Genomic DNA, 14,827 nt, shown 5'->3' on the forward strand with positions numbered 1-14,827 from the left:
CACAACAGACAACTATTCAATAATGCATTACCATGCACTATATATCAGTGTTGCGTACAACTACAAGACAATACGAAAGAGCCTTGCACTTAGCTTGACTTCACAGCCAAGAAAATTACATGCAATTGTCTAGTTTACTCTACTGAAAGGCATTATTCTGTCCTAACAGCTTTCTAGATTTGCATATTTTTAAAAGAGAAGAAAAAGTAGATTTACCCTCAAGGCAGATATGAGGCTCAATAAGCATATTCTACATGAATTGTAAGGAGACCAAAACAATTCCTCTGGTATCCTGTTGCCTTAAAACAGTCATTTTATTTTAGGGTTTGATTCTGTTACCATCACAAAGTTCAGCTGTAAAATATACACGCTCTGCAGCATAAGGCAAATTTCATTTGAATAAGCATGGCAGAATCAGGTCAATCTGGGCATGCTAATGAGTAGGACAATAGATGTCTAAAGCAACGGTTTAGAGAGAATATATTACTACAGAACTACTTTGCATCTCTTGCATCTCTACCCCTAAATACCATGTCCTGTAACACAGGTTCTGGAGGGAGAGGGAACGTTCCTGACTGGGCTAGGTCTTTCTGTCCCTGCCCTCTGGTACCAGCCAAGAAGCACAAAGAGCAGTTCAAGAGCACGGCTGTAATACAAAGAAGACATTTTGCAAGATTTCCCACCCGAACACAAGCAACAGAGCTTGGCCAAAGAATTCTGGCCATCTAGTGCACCAAGATAATAGGACAAGACAATTAATCTCTTTTTTTTTCTTCTTGGTTTCATTCTCAGTCTCATCCTATGCCACAACGCACACATTTATTTCCTTCCCCTCCCCATTTTTGTTTTATGATTGCCTATGCAATGATGGTATGGATTTGGTATTTTAGCCTGTAGCACATTTATGAATGTGCAGATGACCTTCCACTGGGAAGTTACGCACTTCAGTAGGGGGTTAAACCTCACCGAAATAGGTGAACATGATAGTCACCTGTCTTTCAGTGTATGGCACAAGAAGGGCCCCAGCTAGGTCACCAAAGCTTCTGAATACAGATCTGGGTGCAGGGAGCATGGAAAAACACCGCAGAAAGCAGAAAAGGATCTTCAGACATTTCTTGGGAAAGCTCTGAGCATGGCTCTGAGATCACATGAGAGAGGGGTTTGGGGAGAAAAGAACCAGCTTCCCTACTAGTTAATTCCTCCTCTGCTCAGGGAGAGAGGATGTTGAATGATCTGCCAGAAGAAACACCTTCCCAACCCAATATAACAATGCTGCATCAGCAGTTAGGTGTGCTTTAATAATGAGCTGTTCCCAGATTGGGCATCCTTTGTTTTTCAACTGTCTAGACTTCCAGTATGTGCCTCCATTTCCTTCTGAATAAAATCTGTGCTGAAATCTTAATTTATCAGTGCAACACTTCAGATTCCCTTGGCTAGAGCTAGCAACGGCCTAGTGAAAAATCTACCCATCTGTAGTAGGGCACTAGATTAAGAGGCTGTGCGTACCCAAAGACAATAAATTTGAACATGGAAAAAGTATATTCTTAATGTGTTACCACTTAACACCAAGATGTTAAATGGCATGTTGGCTTTTGGGGCATTTGGAACTGAAAAATAACATTTCTCCCCACATCCCTTGTGAATGAATGCTCTTTCTCTCCTGCAGGCCCCTGTTTACCCGGTTCTTTGTCACATCCAACTTTCTTAACGCATAGCATGGCCATACCTCATTCACAGAGGAGTGTTTTACTGAAACTCATCTTGACAAACACAGCAATCGTCTAACATTGTGCAAAAAACTTAGCAACTACTCTGTTCTCAAATAAGGAGAAAAAGAAAAACATTCTTGGAAAAAGAGAGAGACACACAAGATGCAACCAGAGAAGAAAACACAGTTTATAAAAATGGGTGTTGACTGAGCCATGTAAGAAGGCACAGTCAATATGCCAAGATTACATATACTCTAAATAAGTCAGAGGCAGACACTGCCGTTCCATCATGATCTCATATGTACTTAAAACATATATAATGCAGAATTCAAACACTTTTTATCCGGGGTATCCAACTTTTTGATCCAGACTGGTCAGACATTCCTGTAATGTGTCTTATTTTAGAGATGCGGTATAACCTTCCTGGCTGGCATTATGTAATATCCCCTCCCTTCACAAGCATTCGGAGAATTTCTGGGGAATCGTCTCCTCCCGCCTGTGGTTCCATGTGGGAAAATGAGACATGACTTCACTGGCACCAATTTGGGGCCGCCATGGGGCCTCACTTCAGTGTAATATACACAGTTTCCATGGTAATCAGGTGAAACACACTGCTGTTTCACTCAAGGAACAAATCCCTTGCTCAAGAGTGAAGAAGGACAGGTATCTAGATGCTGCTCCCTCTCCATTGACATGGACAGACCATAGACTTCTAGGTAGCTAAAGACAGCTGAGATTAATTCCACCCAAAACAACTTGATCACAAAGATTAGTGAAAAAATGCAGTTTAAAACCAAGTTGGTTTTGATTTGCGTACCAAATGCCTTCCTGTGGACTATGTTGCCTAAGGTCCTTTAGTCTCAGTGACCGCAGATCTACCTAGATCTACCTAGAATCATAGAATCATAGAATCATTAAGGTTGGAAGAGACCTCTAAGATCATCGAGTCCAACCATCGACCCAACACCACCATGTCCACTAAACCATGTCCCTAAGTGCCTCATCTACTCATCTTTTAAATACCTCCAGGGATGGGGACTCAACCACTTCCCTGGGCAGCCTGGTCCAATGTTTAACCACTCTTTCAGGAAAGAATTTTTTCCCCACATCCAATCTAAACCTCCCCTGGCGCAACTTGAGGCCATTTCCTCTCGTCCTGTCGCTTGTTACTTGGGAAAAGAGACCAACCCCCACCTCGCTACAACCTCCTTTCAGGTAGCTGTAGAGAGCGATGAGGTCTCCCCTCAGCCTCCTCTTCTCCAGGCTAAACAACCCCAGTTCCCTCAGCCGCTCCTCAGAAGACTTGTTCTCCAGACCCCTCACCAGCCTCGGTGCCCTTCTCTGGACACGCTCCAGCACCTCAACGTCCTTCTTGTAGTGAGGGGCCCAAAACTGAACCTAGTCACTTACTGTATAGTAATACATACAGTAAACATGCTGCAGAGGTAACAGAAGACAAAAGCCACTTCTAGTCTTTGAATGAACTCTGAGAAGGGTATATTAACAAGTTATGTATTGGGTAACCCTCATTATGTTGTCAGAAGTTCAGCCTAAGATTAAGATTAAGATCAGAGGAAACCAGCAGTTTGCCAAGCAGTCTTTATCATTTGCTGCAACACTCCAGTGGAAGAATGTCTTATTCAGATGCCATTATTTTTCTAGGCTGTCTTTTTAAAAGATATGTGAGATATACTCATCGAAGGAACAAATCTTTCTATAGATGTACAGTTTTTTCTTCCAAGCTACTAGGAATGCACTTGCTTTCACAAAAAGGAGTATTTTTGTAGTATTGTTTTCAATGTAAACAGTGTTTTACATGCTCCAAGGCAGATCCGAGCAGTGTCATAAATATCTGCCTGTAAACTCTGAAAGTATGTTCTGAAATAATATTAGCTATGAAATTCCTCTTTTGCCACATTTGTTTCCTAATTTTGTTCATCCTTCCTGGTGTTACAGATCCTTATTGGTGTAAACTGGCACGGTTCCCCTGATATTAATGAAAGTACAAAAATATATGTAGCAGTTTAAGACCTGGATCACAGTAATTTAAAACTAAGTTGAATGATGCACTCGGGACTATTCTCCAGAGCAGAATCCTGCAAGAATACGGAATAGTGTAGATTTGTGATCAGAGCAAAAAGCTGGATGTCAAAAAGAATAGGTTCTGCCACCAGACAGCTGTGTAAGTATAACTCACCTTCATTTTATTCCCTGTGAAATAACTGTGGTTTCACCAAGGTCAGAAAGAGAGTCACTAGCATATCCAGCTATAACATTATTAATTAATATACTTTGCCTTAGGTATCTTGAAAGGCTTCATTCAGTAAGCCTTTAAAGTACCTTCAGAGCCACAGTGGAAAGGAGCTATTAACAGCGCAGTTTGTTATTATAAATAGGTCTTTTCCATCTCCAAGTTTTGATCTTGGTGATCTTATAAACAAACTATGGAAAAAGTGGCAGCTGTTATCTTGACAGATGGGTCTCAGGCATTGCTCTGCTGGACATTAGACAGTCGACTCTCTGGAGAACAATAGGAATTTCCAAGTGCCTGTATCTATTTTCATCTACTTAACAAGCCACTCATGTCTTGGGCTAGTGAAGGGAAGAAGCAAGGAGAATGCAAAATAAATGTTTTAGGGGAAAAATCTCAGAGAAAGGGGTGAGAACCAGATGAGTATCACCTATTAGTGACTCCCCCCTTGAGTTTTACTGAAATGACAGACAGAAAAAGAATCAGAAGTTTCTTATAGAGGCAATGGAGACAAACAGGCAGTTCCAGAAGGTGAGATACAGAAAGCCTGTGCACTGCGTGAAGTGCAGCCTATAGTCAGCTAGCAGGACAAGGTAAGTACAAGTATGCACCTCAATTTTCAGCTCTTCCTAGAATTTAGCATGACCATCCATTTTGGAATTAGAGCTTTGAATCTGATTTTAAGGACAGACACAAGCTTGAGAAGGGTTCATCCTTTTTAAAGGGTGGTTGGTAGATACTGCCCACCTTTTCTATCATAAACACTTGCCAAAAGCACCACGAGTTCAACTCCACCTCAAGCCTGAATTTAAATGCATGTCCTTCACCTTTTCTGATGGTATTCTCATCATCGGACAACCAAACACTCAATGGCATCACCCTCTGCTCCCACTTGAATCTGTATGGTAGCTGGAAATGGAGAATGATGAAGTTAGGAGAAAACTAAGCAAGTAGTAATTAGGGAGGTCAGTGGGATGGACAGAGACCTGGATCCCAATCCTTGCTCCCAGGACTTGTTGGATCAGCTGTGCCTGATGTTGTGTAGGGTTTGTCCCTGCATTGTTTCAACAAAGTTCTCATTGGCTTCAGCAGGAGTCTGAGGATGGACTGCGCGGACCGTAATGTTTTTCCAAAAGCAAGAGTATTTTCACATTCAGGACTGCTGCAAACAAAAGACGTTGTAAATTAAGCCAGTTTAGATATTACAACTAGAAATAGTAGTCACTCCATAGACACAAACAACAAAGATAAACATTGCCAAAAATACCCTCAATAGCACAGCAGAGTGGAAAACAACAGAAGTTGAGAGGGGACCAAACAGTGAAGCATTACATTAACAAACATATTATTACACCAGCAATGAAAAGCCAGAAGATTTCAGACTCTACAGCAAAATGTGTAATATTATTATCTGTAAAAGCAAAGACAGAGATGGTGAATACATTGCATAACTCACAGGAATTGCTGTAGACTGGACAGCTCTCTATCACAGGTCACACTGTCTTTTACCATCCCAGTAAATGTAACTGAAAAGTTGCATCCTGTATGTGTAACTTACTATATGAAGTCAGTAAAAATCTGTTTCTAACAATCAAATGGCCAAAACATACGCATCATGACCACACTAACAAAGGATGCTTTTCTGCAGAAAAATAACAGATTGTTCTGTTCAATTTTATCCAAAATACTAAAGGAAATACAATTCAGGGTTGAATGGAATGAAAGAGTGAAACATTTTGCTTTCTGAAGCAAAACAGCTGAAATGTTTCATTCTACTGAGAATATATTGCTTTGTTTTCAGATATTAGTATGAATTATTTAAATTCAGCTTTGATGACGTCTAGGGAGTTCTTGAACACCACTACCTTTCCAATTATTTAACACCGAGTATTGTTTAGTTACATCCAAGCTAAAAGACACGGGAGCTATTAAGGAGAAAACATAAAAGGAAAAGGGAAAATTAAAATTCATAAGGAGCGTGCTGAAGGGGAGGCCTATCAGATGAAATTCAAGTATCCAGACAGCCAAACCAGACGAAAGGCAGAACTGACCTAAAACTTGGATCAAAGAAGCTGAAATTTATGTGAGAGGGATACAGTTACCAGGTCTAAAATAATCATTCACCCAGACACTCAGAGGTATTCTACATCAGTTTTAAAAATAATTGAACAGATCTTCCCTGACCAGGTAACATGGCTTACTCTGTAATCCATAATATGCAATGTTATGGAACATGTAAAAGCTCCATTCATTTAGGCTGCTGCTTCCATTTTCCCATTTTGCACAGCAAAGAAAAAGGTTTGTGGGAATTAATGTATCTCAGTTTTGTGTACCATTTTAACGCTTAAACACATATCTGCAGATTTACTGGCTGCCTGCATAGGGCGTTCCAGTGATCCCGCTCACAAGGGCAGCAATCACCCAGGCTACTGAGCCTTTGGAAATCATTCATCAGAATTGTAAGTATTCTGGCTGTTCATGTTATCAAACAGTTGCCAGGAAAAAAAGGAAAGAAAATGGAAAATTACATAAACCCAATGAACTTAAGTAAGCTAAGTTTCAAATAATTTAAAAACCCCTGCTGATTTGACTCAAAACTGACATGGGCACAAATCTGTCTCCTGGGAAAACAAGTTTATTTGTGGCTTTTTCAAGAAAAAGGATGCAGAGAATTTAAATTTCTCGTTATGTCTAATCTGTGTTCTCTAACACAACTGAGTATCTGTGAGCTTCTGCCTGCTCACGTGACCAAAGATCGCTAAAGACACAGCCAGGCACGCTCAAGCCATAACTCTATTTTAACAGGGACAAACCACATGAAAGCATGTTCTGCATCTTATTTGACATCTCACGTGCTCTGCACAGTCTGTGGGCTCAGGCAGTATCCTAGAGACACAGAGCACCATGTACTGCCTTCCTATTTTGTCTATTATAAGCACCCACCTAGCACAATAAGTATCACCGTGTAGTAAAAACACCATTTTCACCAAATCCACCTACCATTTTGGCATCATTTTACTGCTTTCAACTTAATGATCTGCCCTAAAGACTTTGATTCACGAGAACCCCCTCACCATCAGTACTTGGTCTTTACCCGCACTTAATTTGGATGAAGACTTCTCCTGTATGTCCATGACCTTGGCTAATGCTCCAAATAAACCTGTGCTTTATAGCTTATGATGTGCTCCCAAATGATGGCTTTCAAATTTTTCGAGTCTTTCTTTGATACCGGAGTCTCTGCTGAGATCATTCATTGGCTGTATTTTCTTGTTGATAAGCTGAAAAGCTTAGCCGAGTTTTGGTTCTGTCTTGTTTCGCATCAGTAATTGCTCTCTCTTGTACACATCATGGCATGATGAAGGTGTTCAGGCAGCACCCTCACCTGTGGCTTTTCCTGACCACCAGCTTTGCAACGATACCACGCAAGCGATCTCTGCTGCCTCGCGCAGCTACTTCACTCTTCCATCACACCCCGTATGTTGGGGAAAGCTCCGCTTCTGCTACGAGCAAGTTTTTAAATTCTGAAAATGCTCAGCGGAGAACTTCATGTCAAGCAGGTTGTGGCGTGTAATCACGACTTCTGTTTCTGAGCTCCTTCTGCCCTACCATACAGGTTTCATGGATGGAGCGTAAGACCACTATTCTCTGCAGGCTTGCAGTATTAGCCTCTTCTCCGCCTTCAGTGAAGCGTGGTAAGTCACTAATGGACGGATATCTGGTCTTATATATAGGGCACTGCTGCTTGGACCACATCCTGAATGTCAGCCTGAGTACGTGGTGAAGGACGGATAGCTAAAGCTACTGTATTATTTGCTGGATCAGGCAGCCGTAACAATTCTGGTAGTTCAATTCTTGACCTATGCATATTTCTGTAATTTTTGGGTGCTTTGCCTTTTTAAGTCAAAACATCACCTGCCTTGCTTGTGCACTGTGTGCCCTAGTGTTTACCTTCTAGCAAGAGGATTATATACTGCCTTCTGTCCTTATGGAACTTCACTTTTTTACTTGCAGTTCACAGCCGCCTTAGAGAGGCGGTCACAGGTTTCAAAGCCCAATATGGTTGGTATTTAGGAGCCAATTCTCCAGGCAAAAAAATTGCATATAAATTTTTGCACAGCTTGCAAATGAACCAGCAAGCTCTTCTGTGATCTGCCCTTAGTACTAAGGTGGTTTCCTTAACGTAAACAGCCTCTTCTGCAAAGATCTGAACACCTGACTCTGGAGATTATGGCACCGGACTCCTAGACAGCAAATCTCAAATTAACATTTTGCTAAACAGTTTCAGAAATACATCTTTCATCAGTGCTTTCCCAAGGGTTTAAAAGAAAGTAGTGTGATTTTAAAAAAAAGTGATTTATAAACCAGCTGCATTTTGATTGCAACATTGCATTAAGCAGAGAAGTCATTTTTGGAACAAATATAACAGTCTGCTTCTGTTTAGGTGTAATATTTTTTCTACTGCTGTTAAACCAAATTATGTGGATAATACAAGCACAGTGCACCTCGGAAGGAGGGAGAACTCAAACAGAGTTTAGCTGCATGGCTTTGAATGGAACTGCTTTATAGCACCACGAAACCTAAATATTGGTGCATTGCAGACTGTAATTTTTAGCTGCTGCAATACCACGTCTTGTTTTGGTGCCTACTGCCAGATGACATCATCTTGTAGCAACTTTTTCAGTGGAGCAGCCAAAGCGGCTTCTCCCAGGATATTGTTGACTAGAAATCCAACAATCCCATATATTTTATTTTTTTTTTAGCCTTCCTGCAGCAAGTAAGACTGGAAGGATGGGAAGGAAGAGGAAATTATAGAATCATATCAGCAAGGAAGATCACAGACGGCCCTGGGAAAGACCGGGATGCAGATACTGTTGTAGTACAGCCTAAAGGTGTATCAGATCTACACCAAACAAACACATAAGCAATATAAATTCTTCAGAGCTGGTGCATGCATGGATACATACATACAATTCTATTTTCTCATATTAGCTTGAGCTCTGTGCCAGGTTCTTTATCTAGTAATATAACGTCTAGAGATTAAGCCCTAGCAGTGAAAAAAACCAACAGAAAGGCCTTGTTTGCCATGCTGCAAGGACGATTTCTGCTTCACACGCTAAGAGCATGACATCAGGCTGTCATGTAACATGGACTGCAGGTCCAGGCTGCATGTCTGAATATATTTGTCTTGGCCTCCATGTCAAGTTTGAATTTTAGAGATGCACTGTGCATGTTCAAATCAAATACCAAACTTCCCCTGGGTGAGCTCCAAGACCTGTGTTGATTCTTGGTATTGCTTAATAAAGAGGGAAGGCCAATTTAAACTACAGATTTTTGTCATTTTTTTCAGATGATGTAATGCTTTGCACAGCCATAAAAATGATACGGATTTTCACACATGACAAGAAGTTGAGAGTGAGCATTTCTAGCTATGGCACAAAAGTATGTTTTTACTCTGAGGCAGACAGGCTTTGTCCCAGTGACCGGGAGAACATGTTATCTGATCCCTAATTTGTTTAACAGTCCATAGAACCTTTTTAGGCTGGTGCCCAGATAGGATCTTTATTTCTGTCTTTGTGGTGACAGCGCTACCAGACTAAGTGCATTGGGCCACGCCTCAGTTTGGTTGCTTATATCTCAATCATTTAAGCTCTCAGGAGAGAACACAAATCAGCGTCACCTGTATTTTTAAGGTTACAAGAACTTCTAAACCTTGTTCCGATCTCATTCAGAGCAACTTCAACATCCCGCCTGCTCTGCTAAAGTGTTAAAGAATGCAAAGCAGGAGCGCTACCTTTTTATCTGCTTCAGAAGCCTTTATGGAGATTAGGAAGTGTTGCTCTGATCTCTCCCAGTTCTATGCCACCTTGCTATCTGGACACAAAAGGTCAGATTTTAAGCTGGGGTAAATCAGCTGAACCTCGAAAAAGTCAATAGAGCAATGCTAGCTTGTCCCAGTCAAGGAGAAATTCTCACTGAGCCATTCCAGAGATATGAGACTTGGGATACAGGGTTTTTCCCACCACACACTTTCCTATAACCATTTTCTACTCTCCTATGCACGGCTTCCCTAGCTCCCTAGATATTCTGTTCAAATTCTTGCTATATATTTTCTTTTTCCCCTCACTCGCTGTATTTAAAGACAATTTGCCTTCCTGGAAGCCAGAAAATTAATATGTTCTAATCCTTGCGCCAGTTGCTTTTTCTAACATGGATTTATTCTGTTGGACCCAGGACTAATAAACCTTGGTGGGATCACAAAAGATACAGTGAGAATATTTACTCACAACTTCTTATTCTTAACGGTAATAAACAGCACTCCTGGATCCAAACTCTTTCTTCATTTGTCCTTGCATCAAGAGCCTTCTGAGAGGGTAGGAAGGAGAAATGATATAGCCTCTCAGTGTCCTTGCATATAGACTTTGAAAGGACCAGAATCCAAGAGAGGTCTTTGTGGTTTAATTTGTGTGAAGAAAAAAGTCCTGTGTATGAGATATACAAAAATAGTTAGGTTCCAGCACTTTTCACTGCAAAAACAGAACATCTGATGCTAGATGGTCCTATCAGTCAGGGACTGCAAGAATAAAGGACAACCTTGTCCAAAATTTCCCACCACAGACATAAAGCCTAGCGCGTTGGCTGAGCACAGAATAAAATGAGTAAGTTTCATTACCTTAAGATAATGATTGCTTTGTTTTTGGTTTTGTTTTTGTTTTGTTCACACAAATTCAAAGCAAACTGAGCCAGGTTTAGTTTGACTGGTTTTGCTACATTGGTGTGACTTTGCTAAAAATAGGCAAATCAAACCAGAGCTCCCTACTCAAGTTTGACCCTATATTAATAGAAATCTGCATGACCCTGAGACACTCCTACATTAAACAGTCTGAGTCAGGGCAGACTCCCTGACTCATCCAAATTGCTTTTCTCGTTTTGGGTAACTTGGAAATAACAGTGGCGTAGATGTTGCAGGAGGGGCAGTAAGCGATACTTGTATTAACACCTTCATTTTTGGAAATTTGGTGTGCCTGCTACAGACAGCTAGAGGAAGGAAGGCAAAAAATAAATAAAGCAAACTCTGGCTTGTATACAGAGACAGCCATCCTTCCCTATGAGTGGGGAAATTGCCAAGGAACAAATTGGATAGTGTGTACAAAAGGAAGAAAAAACCCTCTATCCTGCTGTTTACTTGCACCGGCACATGCTATTAAATGCGTATGCCTTGGGGGAGTGCCAACCCACCCCCAGGAAATTCCGGCCCATCTTGAAGAGAGTCATCGTTTACTACTGAAAAAAAAAAAAAAGAATTAGCAGGGGCAGTAAGAGGCTAAGATGATCGGGTTTAACTTTCGCTGGCCCAAAGCCAAATATGCAAGCAAAGGCTTAAGAGAACTTTCTTCTGATGCCTCTGTGCCAACAATAGATGTGGACAGGACAAATATTTACAGATCTAAAGTGGAGGGAGACTAAATGGGGGGAGCCAGACTCTGCCTGAAGTGCTTATTATAACGATTAGCCCGTGGCGGCTTTACAGCCCTGAAGTGATTGCTCCCCACAGCCGCAGACAGGATGGCATGACTCAACGGCGATGCCGCCAGCACAAGATGTCTTTTCACACGTACTGTACCATGCCGTCCTCCCTTTCCCTGGTGGTGTATTAATAGCAGTGTAGTCATACTGTACATACTACAGTATAACCGCTTCTCTCTGAAGTGAGCACAGGCAAGGCTGCCAGTAAGCTAAACCAGGTTCAAAACAAACAAAATGATCTTGGAGGCCTGGAGGAGGTGGTGTGCTCCATGCCCTGAATGCTCTCTTTCTCTCCGAGCATCTCTCTGAGGCCACCTCCCTCTATAAGCATCTCTCCTCAACACCCAAATGTGTCCCAGCATTGCAGAAAAATGAGTTATTAAACGGATGATTTGGCTGAGAGATGTCTCTTACTTTATTTACCTTTAAAAACAGAAAGTAAATATAATCATAATATACATGGGTGTATCTGACTGTGTCCCCTCCTCCTCTGTTCTTTGTTGTTCACCTTCCTTAGCTGTCTGGGAATGAGAGGTTCTCTTAATCTGTTTTTTGCACAGTTAAGCACAGTGGAGCTCTTGAATGATGCTATGATACAGACATAATCAAATAAACTTTTCTCTGTTCCTGGAAACAATGATGATGCTATAAAAAAAAAATGGTGGGAACTTCTATAGTCGAGGGGGGGAGTGTTTGAGAGCAGAACTTTGTCCAAAAGCACCTGCATTGAAAGCAACCCAAGGACCGTTAAAATGGTTGTTTAATTGGGATAACTAGCTAGCTCATTCCTTACTTTTCCAGAGCTGATCTTGCCACTCCACCCTTAAAATTGCCGTGGATAAATTCGATCTGAAGCTCTCCCCAGCTTTGCCTTCCTGGATATTTACGTCTGAAGCCCAAGAACTGCCACTGGTTGATCACTGCAGGATAGATCTTTAGCAAAAAGGACCTTGAAATGAATAGCCACATCCTGTAGCATCTGATTACAGGGGTTTAATTGCATTATTTTCAATCATTTAAAAAGCAATTATTCCCCTTCTTCCTACACACCCATGTTTACTAGAATAACTGGAAGCAGAGTCAGAGATGCATGGAAAAATACAGCTTTTTTCTGAAAAAGCAGTTACATAATAAAGAATTAAACACGTCTCTTCAGTTGGAGGTTAAATAATGAAGTTTCTTCTGTTTCTCAGTCACCTTGAGCTTTAGTACAAAAGTCCTGAGGCCCAACTCATGCCAGGGTTGCAAATAAATAATTTTCTATTTACCTTTTCTCCTAAGAAAATAAAATCAATAACGTAACCCTACAAACCTCACAAACTGCAGCAAGATGCAGCCTCCAACAGGTAGAGGAACATTCTTCCTATGTAGCCCTAAGGAGACCCATAAAGCAAACACAACCCAGTGTCCTCACAGATAAAACACTGTTTACCTTGTGGGACTCTCACATTACACTGCAGAGTACCAGGAGGGTGTTCGTTGCAACTGCTCTACAGTGCCCATTAAATTCCTTGCTTTCTCTCCCTCTGGCCCCTACATGCAAGAAATTAGACAGGCATGTCCTGACCATCTGCAGAAGCTAAATCATGCATTGGACATTTTTGTCATCAGGCTCTCGGTCTGCCCAAAGTAAGAGTAAATAAAAGAAGCGATAATCTGCCCAGTGAGGCCAGTAGCAAGCTCTGTGGTTGGCTCCAGAGAACTCCATTTGCAAGTCGAGCGAATGCTCCGGTACACAGCCTGGATGGTGCTCCATGAGCGTTTTATGTGGTGCCGTCAGGAAACAGCTCCCAAACGCTGCATGCGTGTGTGGCATTGCTACTGCCAAGCCAAACATAAGTGTTCTCAGTCTAATCCTAAAATTTTTCATTCTTTTCCTTCTGTTTAGAGCTCTGTTTCTGTTCCCCAGTCAGAGGTCTCTAAGCAGGAGCTGACCTGTCTGATCCCAGCTGGGGTCTGAGCCAACATGGATTATCACCAGTGGAGAGCTACAAAATCATGGCTGGGGCATGTCGAGGTCATGGATGTTTCCTCAGCTGAAATCGCTCACTCGCTCTGTCTCCTTCGTAGTCGTGTATCTTCGACCTAACTTTCCAGCTTAAAGAGCTGGCTATGCTCTGAGACTATGGGTATTTCCACATTGCGCGTGGGGTCATCCAAAGGCTGCCCTCTGGATCAGACTTACTCTATATTCAGACAGTGAAACTACAAGCGCAACCCCAGGCACAGCCCAAGGGACTCTATGTCTAAGCCTGTCTGGCAGTTTAATATTTTGCCAGGCACCTTAGCATACCCGAACGGGCAGTCCGTAGACTGCCTGCAGGGCAAGCCTGTGATCAGAGGCGGTGGCTCACACAACCGTCCCGCTCCCAGCCCTTGTCAGCTGTAATGTAGACATGGCCTGGGGTGGTGTTCAAGAACGAGAACGTGCTTGTCTCCAACACGGCAGATCCTCTCGAGCTAGAGGCTGAACGTGCCACGTCTCCTAAGCCTGTGAATCACACACATATACATAATAAAAGGCAGTCAAAATCTTTATTAAACAAACTGGTAAGTCCTTAAAATTGCAAGCCAAATGGGACCAATCTTCATTTCATGTGTCCAGAAATGTTTAACACTCCCCTGTCTCCATGACTCACAACATCGAAAGCCCAGTAAAAGCTGAGAAACACTCGGTGCCTGCTACAGAGCAGCACACAATCTTCTTTTAACTGCAAATGTATACAAAATGCAGTATGTATTAACCACATTTAAAAAGTCACGCCCACCAGGATAGAAGAATGTAGTATCTGGTCTCACACACACTTTCTATCATATAAAAATGTTGGTTGAAGATATGAGTTTCTCTCAATACCTCTGCAATGCTCACATCATATATATCAACTCATACCAGAAAACACAACACTAGTGACAAATGGCACAGTTTTTGCATGTAAACACAGCATAAAGGGCAGATATTTGCAGATAATTAGGTGTCTAAAGATGCAGTAGTCATACTGTGGACATTTCAAATGCATCTGGGCATCTAACTCCTTTGATTTCAACTAAATTATTTTAAAACCTTTTCAACCCTAAACATTTTCTTAAGTTTTCCCCAGACATAAAGTGTAACTATCAGAAAGTTACAGTAATTACCATCACTCCAAAGCCTAGACATCCCATTTAAAAAGTTCAGCTTCCTAAGCTGCAATGCTGTGTGAAAACACGTATGACATTTAACACTTAAAAACCCCCAACTCTTAAAGTTGGCCAAGTGCAAGGTCCTGCACCTGGGTCGGGGCAACCCCTGGGATCAATACAGGCTGGGGGATGAAGGGATTGAGGGCAGCCCTGCCGAGAAGGA

This window comes from Aptenodytes forsteri, unplaced genomic scaffold (genome assembly GCF_000699145.1).
Source record: "Aptenodytes forsteri isolate BGI_AS27 unplaced genomic scaffold, ASM69914v1 Scaffold175, whole genome shotgun sequence".
NCBI classification, from domain to species: domain Eukaryota; kingdom Metazoa; phylum Chordata; class Aves; order Sphenisciformes; family Spheniscidae; genus Aptenodytes; species Aptenodytes forsteri.